The sequence below is a fragment of the Arachis ipaensis genome, chromosome B5 (assembly GCF_059453495.1).
Source record: "Arachis ipaensis isolate K30076 ecotype BB chromosome B5, ASM5945349v1, whole genome shotgun sequence".
In the NCBI taxonomy this organism is placed as follows: domain Eukaryota; kingdom Viridiplantae; phylum Streptophyta; class Magnoliopsida; order Fabales; family Fabaceae; genus Arachis; species Arachis ipaensis.
The window spans coordinates 62,203,193-62,212,349 of record NC_142440.1 but is presented as its reverse complement, the minus strand read 5'-3'; the positions used below and the strand labels follow the sequence as shown (position 1 = coordinate 62,212,349).

Here is a 9,157-nt window from a genome sequence, read left to right as displayed (position 1 = left end):
TCACTTTGTGAGCTGAGCTTGGTTCTTCTTTCCTTGTTTCTTGGCCTCATGTTGTGCTCAGCTCACTTTGTGAGCTGAGCTTTGTGCCTTGTGATGCCAAGGCATCTTAGGCTAGTTTCACTAGCATTTTTCTGTTAGTTTTAGTTGTTTTATGCACTTTCTTGAGCTTAAAGTAACCAAGAATGGTTAAATGAATAACAAAGCAATGAACCATCCAAACAGTATGATTTTGATGCAAATTCCATGAGTTTTTAGTTATATTACTTGAATGCTATGAATGGAAGATTTCTCATGAAATTTTGCAAGACTTTGATGCAATTGTTTGGATGATTTCAGGGAAGAAGAGGTTAGGCAAGGAAGCAACAAAATCAATAAAGGAAGCTTGAATATCACATGTGGAGTTTAAGTTCCAGTTTAAGCTTAAACTGGAGCTTAAACGCCAGAATCATGAAGGCTAAGAAATGCTGGAACTGGCGTTTAACCTCCAGTTTAACCTTAAACTGGAAGTTAAACGCCAGAATGAGAATTTCACCAAGGGAGCATTTCCACGTTTAAGCTCCAGTTTAACCTTAAACTGGAGCTTAAACGTGTTCGACACAAATTCTCACCAAAGAAGCATTTCCACGTTTAACCTCCAGTTTAACCTTAAACTGGAGGTTAAACGCCAGAAGTAAGAAAGGCACCAGGAGCATTCCACGTTTAAGCTCCAGTTTAACCTTAAACTGGAGCTTAAACGTGTTTGACTATTTCCCTCCTCCAGGGTTGCTTTCTCATTTCCACGTTTAAGCTTCAGTTTAACCTTAAACTGAAGCTTAAACGTGTTCGACTATTTCTCTCCTCCAGGGTTGCTTTCTCATTTCCACGTTTAAGCTTCAGTTTAACCTTAAACTGAAGCTTAAACGTGTTCGACCCAATTGCTCCTCCAGGGTTGCTTTCTTCATTTCCACGTTTAAGCTTCAGTTTAACCTTAAACTGAAGCTTAAACGTGTTCGACATTTCACACTGCTGGGTTGCTTTCTTCCATTTCCACGTTTAAGTTTCAGTTTAACCTTAAACTGAAACTTAAACTTCAACTTAAACGCCACTTTTTGAAAGGGGTTTCTGGGCCAAATATATTGAAGTTTAAGTTAGCATTTGAGCACAAACATTAACTTAAACGTATTATGGTATGAAACCCAATTAAATATCATGGTTTATGGGATTGGGCCTGAAGGATTGATGAGTCTGGAGCTTCAATTTGTTGAGTCTTGTGTCATTACTTGTTTATCACTAAGTTTGCTTAATGAATGTTACAGAATTGGATCACAGCCTCATCAGGATTATGGACCATAAACCCAAAGCAAAAGGAAATCAGGGAAAAGCCTCAAGGCCCAAGAAACACAACAGAAGCTCAATTTAGAAAGTGTATAAATAGGATAGAATTTAAGTTAGTGGGGGACTTTTGAACAAAAAGGGGGAACACACAGAGAACTTTGGATCATTTTCTTTGAGTTTTGTAATTGAATTCAGAGCTATGACTCACTAAATCCCTTTCATTGGGTTAGGGAGCTCTATTGTAATTCAATGAATCAATAATAGTTTTATCTTCTTCTTCAATCTTTTCTCTTGAATTTTGTTAGAAAGCTTCTCGATCTAATTCCATTGGGTAGTTGTCTTGGGAAAGAAACTACCCATAATTGGAATCCTTCGGAACCTTGGGAAAGGAATAGAGGATTCATGCTAGAGAAGCTTTCTCACAGTGAATTGGATTGGGGTTTGGATGGATATTGTGACATGTAATCCTACCAAATTGTGGTTCATGAAACTGTGTGGTATAATCAGTGATCGAGCATCATCTCTTCTTATGAACATTTAAACCAAGGGATTGGGAATTTGTTTGTTTTTAGAGAGAATTGGTGAGCCAAGGGATTGGGATCCAATCATATAAGATTGCCAAGCAAAATTCAATGAATGCATTGGTTGAGGAAGGGATAAAAGTTGTTTTGATTCGGAGATCTCAATATCTCCTAACACCCAATGAACTCCCCATTCCTGATTTACCACTTTCTCTTTACATTCTGCAATTAAATTCATGCAATCACCCCATCCCTTTTAATTTCAGCAATTTAGCTTCTCGCTCTTTAATTCATGCAATTTTACATTCCGCAATTCTCATCTAAATCTTGATTCCGCTCAACTAGAACATACTTCTAATCCGAATTGCTCACTCAACCAATCCTTGTGGGATTCGACCTCACTCTATTGTGAGTTTTTACTTGACGATAACCGGTGCACTTGCCGGAAGGAATTTTGCCGATCGTGCAATTTCCTAAATCGTAGCATAACAAGTTTATGCACATCAAGTTTATGGCGCCGTTGCCGGGGATTGGTTTTCGATTGACAATTCTCAAATTGGAAGTTAACTAGATTGAGCATTTTTCTTGCTTTGTTAATTCAGTTCAAGTTACTTGTTGAATTTTAATTTCTGCACTCTGTTACATGCTTTCTTTCTTTATGCCTTTAAATTCAAGCAACTAACTCACTGACTCACTAACTATTTGAATTAATTCCTCAACTGCTCTAACCATACTCTTCCATTTACCAAGAGTATTTCACTTGTTTGGTGCCTGTGCTGTGTTCTTGTATGACAGGTAGGAGAGGAGAGACATCAACTCCTCCATATACCGAACCAGAGAGGACCCTTCATAGACTTAGAAGGGAAGCAAGAGGGAAGAGAGTACTGAGAGAAGAGGAATCCGAAGGAGAATCTGAGGACAATTTTGAGGAAGCTCTAGATCTCAACATGGATTGAGAAGTTCACAACCATGAGAGAGCTGATGGAAACAATGCCATTCCCGAGAGGAGGGTTCTTAGTTCATACATAAACCCAACCTCTGGGAATTGTGGTAGCAGCATTCAGAAACCACCCATTCAGGCCAACAATTTTGAACTCAAACCACAGCTAATATCACTTGTGGAGGATCATTGTTCATTTGGTGGGAGTGCCAATGAAGATCCAAACCAACATCTCACAAAATTCCTGAGAATTTGCGACACTGTGAAGTCCAATGGAGTCCAGGAAGATACCTATAAACTGCTCTTGTTCCCATTTTCACTTAGGGACAAGGCAGCTAAGTGGCTGGAATCATTCCCAAGGGGGAGCCTAACAACCTGGGATGAGGTGAAAAGCAAGTTTCTGGCACGTTTCTACCCCCCACAAAAGGTCAATAGGCTTCGATCTGAGGTTCAGACTTTTAGACAACAAGATGGTGAAACTCTCTACGAGGCATGGGAGAGATTCAAGGATTTGACAAGGAAATGCCCACCAGACATGTTCCATGACTGGGTGCAATTGCATATTTTCTATGATGGACTTTCTTATGAATCAAGGAAGGCTGTAGACCATTCATCAGGAGGTTCATTGAACAGGAAAAAGACTGTGGAAGAAGCCATTGAAGTGATTGAGACAGTGGCTGAGAATGAGTACTACTATGCTTCAGAGAGACACAACACTAAGGGAGTCATGGAGCTGAACCATGTTGATACAATTTTAGCCCAAAACAAGGTGTTTGCCAAGCAACTAGCAGAGCTCACCAGGAAATTAGAAACAAAGCAAGTGGCTGCAATACACACACAAGATCAAGAGGAAGTAAGCACTGAAGGAGGTGATTGGGAAGAGGCCAATTATGTAGGAAATCAACAAAGGCAACCATATGATCCACATTCCAACACTTACAACCCAGGCTGGAAAAACCACCCAAACTTTGGGTGGGGAAACCAGCAAAACCAACATAACAAGTCCACATACCAAAACTCCAACCAAAGATCATACCAAGCCACACAAAACACTTACTCTCAACCACCATATCATGGCCAAAATAATCAACCTGCCCAACCTAATCCGAGCCAACAATTTCAAGATCAATTAAATAGGATAGAAGGAATGCTGGCAAACATGGGTCAGGACATAAGTGAGTTGAAAAGCTTTAGGGATGATGTGAGATCTACCTTAAGGAACCATGGTGAAAAACTCAAGAGGATGGAGTCTCAAGTAGGAGAGCTATCTCAACAGGCCCCCAAGTCAACTGCAGTGTTCCCTAGTGACACAGAAAAGAATCCTAAAGGGGAACAAAAGAGAGTGAGATGGGAAGAATGCAAGGCCATCACCATATTGAAGGAAGTCTCAGAAGAAGAAGGAATCAGACCCTCAGAACAGGAGCCAGAAATCTTGAAGGAAGGTGTGGAAGAAGCTAAGCAGGAAGGTGAAACTGAACAAGCCAAGGAACTGCAAAAAGGCATGCTGGAAACATACCAACCAAAAGCACCATTTCCTCAGAGGTTAGGAGGAGGTGAAAAAGGGAAAACCTATTCAAGGTTTTCAGAGACATTTAAGTCTCTCCATATCAATATTCCCTTCCTTGAGATTCTCCAGCAGATGCCTACACATATCAAGTATTTAAAGGAATTGCTGAGCAAGAAAAGAGTTTTGAAGGGAGGACAAACTGTAATAATGAACAAAGAATGCAGTGCCCTCATCAAGAAGGACATAGTCTCTAAGAAAACAGACCCAGGAAGTTTTCATATCCCCTGCATCATAGGGGAAACAAAAATTGACAAAGGATTCTGTGATCTAGGAGCTAGCATAAATGTGATGCCTCTGACTCTTATGAAGAGGCTACAACTGAATGAGGTGAGATCCACTGATGTAATCATACAACTGGCTGACAAAACTCAGAAGCAAGCTGAAGGGGTAGTTGAGAATGTGCTGGTGAAAGTGGGAAATTATTTCTTCCCCACAGACTTTGTCATTTTGGACATGGAGGAAAGCTACCTACACCCTATCATTCTGGGAAGGCCATTTCTAGCCACTGCTAGAGCGCTCATAGATGTAGAACAAGGAGAGCTAATTTTGAGAATACATGATGAACAGCTCATTTTCAATGTTTTCAAACCTGCATCTGAGCCTGAACCAGAACCTGAAAAGCCTAAGGATGATAGTAGCCATCTGTGTTTGGAGGAAAGCAATCCAGCAGCTGAAATTCTGAAACAGTCCTTGGAAGGCAAACAAGAATTGCAAGAGTCAAAGCCACAAGAATCAATAGAAACAGATCAGAAGGATCCTCCTGGCATAAGGGTCAATGAAGAAATCCTCAAGAGAAAGGGAAAAATTGTAAAGAAATTGCCAAGGGGGTGGAGAAACAAGAAAATTCCCACTGAAGGTTTCTCTCCGGGAGATAAAGTGATATCAAGTCATTATCTGCCAATCCCACCTGGCCTCAAAACCATTCTTTCCCAGCTCCCTCAAGTGTTCACAATCAGGAAAGTTCTTTCTATGGAACATTTAGAAGTCATGAAGGAATCAAATGGGGACGTTTTCATAGTGAGAGGAGAAGACATCAAGCACTACAATCCACCCTAACAAGGGACAACCGTCAAGCTAGTGACGTTAAAGAAGCGCTTCATGGGAGGCAACCCATGTTTTAGTATCCTTACTCTTTATTGTTTTGCTCTGCATCTAATAAAGCATGGTTTCTTATGCATGAACTTGAATCCTCAGGACAACTGTTGATAAAGTGCACTAAACATTGCATGTAAATTACAATTGGTCTCTAAGTTTGGTGTGCCTGAAGGCACTCCCAAATCTTATTCAAATTGTATTCAATCTTTCATTCAAGATGCACGACCAAACATTATGTTTGGTGTTCCTTTTGAACACAGTTAATGAAAAGCAAAAAGTTCCTCTGGATTTAGAAATTCATGACAAGTATACCATTTGCATGTTTTAATACTTTGATTTCAATTACTTTAGGTAGTAAAATTGTTTAGGATCAAAGAGCCAAAGTGACTATGATTTATTAGAATTATGCACATTCATTAAGGACAACCAACATGGATTTCATGTCATCAGGAGACATTACCAAACACTAAGTTTGGTGTCCAGTAATAAGTGTGCATACATACAAAGGTCACGGCTATAAGCTCAGGAAGTCAATCATTGATTTACAATTCAAAAAGAAGGAAAAACATGTACAAGTACTATTCATTATTCACATGACCCAAAAAAAATGATAGCAAATTTGTTTGTTTGTGCAGGTACAAAAGGAAGGATAAGAATGGAGGAAAAAGACAAGGGGGGAGGTACGGTGCTTGGTCAAAAAGGAAGTTCACAAGTCTTTGAAACTAACACATGGGAAAAGGAAGTTCTGCATGAAAAGATAGCTACATGTACAACCTAATGCACTCAGAATACTTCCAAGAAAATGAAAAGCAATTCGTCCTTCTCCCTAATTGATATATTTACCATCAAGCCACCCTTCACAAATCACCCTAGCCGTCCATTTTTCACTTACGGGCACTATAAAGAACCACTTGGGGAACGAGTTCCACACCACCAAATCTCCTTCATGCACATTTTCTTTCATCATAGCATAACTATCTCTTGTTGAAAACAACCTCACCACACTTCCAACAACACTTCTTGCTTCACCTTGTCAACTTTAGCTTGTCACTTACCAAAACTAAAGAACCAATGGCAGCCTCATCTAGCCACAAAAGAAGAAAAGACAAGCAGCCATTGGAAGAGAACAGGGAATTCGATGCATGGAAATACATATCAGTGTTCCATGAGATTCAAGCCGAATGGATGAGACCTAAAAGGGTACTAGCTGAGGTTCCCTTTGACCTTGAAAAGGATGAGTTCCCAGGTGTTTGGGAGAAGATCAGAAAGAGGAAGTGGGAGCTCCTGACTAAGCCAATCACTAAAATCAACATCAACCTGGTGAAAGAGTTTTATGCAAATGCAGTGAGGGAGGATTCAACCGTGAAACCCACATACAAAAGCTATGTGAGAGGGGTGGAAGTTGACTTCAGCCCCAAGGCAATCATGAAAACTCTTGGCCTGAAAAACATACGTTTCAGCCAAGCAAGTTATGAGGAAAGGATGATAGGAGAACCTGACTATACGACTATTGCTGAAGACCTTTGTGCCATCAGAGCTGAATGGGTGAGAAAAACAAGAGGGGCTCCAAGAGTCTTGAGAAGGGGAGACCTAACACCTGAAGCTAAAGGGTGGTATGCAATAGTTAGGAGATCCATCCTGCCCACTGCAAACTCTTCAGAAATAGTCCCTAAAAGAGCTATCTTGCTACATTGCATTATGGTGGGAGGGGAGATCAAAGTTCATAAACTCATTGCTGAACAGATACAAGAGTTTAGTGAGAAAAGTGACCCTGAATCCTAGCTCCACTTCCCTAGCACCATCATTAGACTATGCATCGATGCCCAAGTACCACTTGAAGATGAAAGACCTAATTGGCTATATCCTGGAATGGCCATAACTGCGTACAGAATGACTCTTGGCCCAATTGCTCCAAGACATACAAAAAGAAGAAATGAAGAAGGGCAACAAGCAGAAGCAGAGCAAGAAGCAGAGCAAGAAGGACAAGAAGGAGAAGAAGGAGAAGAAGAGCAAGAAGAGCAAGGAATTCCAAAAAGAAGACAACAAATTCCCAGAGACCCCATGGATATGAGCAGAATGCAGGAAATCATAGAAGGAATGTCTCAATAATATATGAGGTCTCAGGAGAGACAAGAGGACTTTCACCTAAAAATGATGGATATGCAAAGGAACTTTGAATCAAGATTCTTAGATCTGCAAAGGGAACAGAATTTACAATTACAGGAATCCCTCAGCCACATATGCCAACACCAAGATGCCAATGTCTTGGCAATCAAGGAAGCCACCACTTTACAGAATGCAAGATACTCAGTTCAAGCTGATTACAACATCAGTTCTCAAATCAAGCTTAACTACATAGGGGAACATCTACACAAGATGGACCCAGCATTCCCAGCTTTTGATGAGTATTTCAAAGGGAGGAAAGAAGGAGAAATAAACAAGGCAATGATCCTTGAAAAAGGAGTGGAAGAAACAATGAAAAAGGCTGGATTCTGGAAAAAGCTCATAAGAAAAGACAAAGGAAGTACAAGTGGTCAAAAAGAGGTAGGAAGCAAGAAGAAGCAGGATCCCAAGAATCAAGAAGAACCAAGCAATAAATGAGAGGTGGTCTCGTTCCTTAATAATCAAATGATAATTGGTGAATTGTCTTTATGAGCTTTCTTTCATTATAAGTCATTTAAGTTTTATGTGAAGTTTCTAGTATGTTTGTCTGTTTATTGCTTTGAATAAAGTGAATGCCTAGATGTTTGGATATAACTTCACCTTCTTAAACAAATGCTTGCCATGCTTGTTCTGTTTCCAAAAATAAAAGAAAAGTTTGAACAAAAGTAACTTGGCTCAATGAGTGACAAATCAAGTAGAATTAAGTGGTGGTATGCATGCTTGATTGTTTAGTCAGATCACTGGAAATAGAGTGTAGAATTATCATTTTTTGTGTAGAAATTGAAAACTGTCTATGGATCTTAATGAATAAATGTCTTTGGCCATGAAAAAGAAAGAAAAAGAAGAAGAAAAAGCCACTGAAAAAGGGCAACCAAAAAGCAAAAAAATTGAGAAAATGAGCTAGGCACCAATGGTTTGAACTTCTGAGACAAATGCCTGTGGTGTTTATGTATTAAGGATATGCTTGGATGAATAGGTTCTAAGGAGTGTTTCAACACTTGGTAACTTGGGTTAACTAACCTGGGATTATCAACCAAAAGTCCATTATCAAGAGCAACCTAAATACAAAACATTTAGTCACACAAAGAGGTGCTGGGCACCAATGTCTCAAGAAGAAATGTGAACTAAAATGCCTGGAGTGGATATGTGTAGTGCACTTATAAGAAAAAGAAAATGCCAAAGGCTTGTGCAACACATGACACTAAGCAAACAAGGAGCAAAGGAGCTCTAAGAAAAGAAAAGAAAAACAAAGAAGAGAAAAGTGCCAAGGACATAAGAATAACAAGAGGCCATAGCAGTGTTTGATGGATGCAATGAAAAAGTGATAATCTTACCTGATAAGAATGAAAAAGTGATACTGCAACTTTCTGCATAAAACCCTTCTGATGAACTTCAAATGCTTGCTAATATAGCCAATGTAATTGCCTTCTGTTTCATACTTTCTTCTCAAATAACTCAGGACTTGCTTAGGGACAAGCAAGTATTAAGTTTGGTGTTGTGATGCCAAGGCATCTTAGGCTAGTTTCACTAGCATTTTTCTGTTAGTTTTAGTTGTTT

General features: G+C 39.7%; 1 non-coding gene across 1 annotated transcript; it reads right to left on the bottom strand.

The window, feature by feature from the left end:
- Positions 1–3,208: 3,208 nt before the first annotated feature.
- LOC148564408 (small nucleolar RNA R71) lies at positions 3,209–3,312 on the bottom strand. Its single transcript, XR_015884137.1, has one exon. It is a non-coding gene; the product is annotated as a small nucleolar RNA R71 (small nucleolar RNA).
- Positions 3,313–9,157: the final 5,845 nt, after the last annotated feature.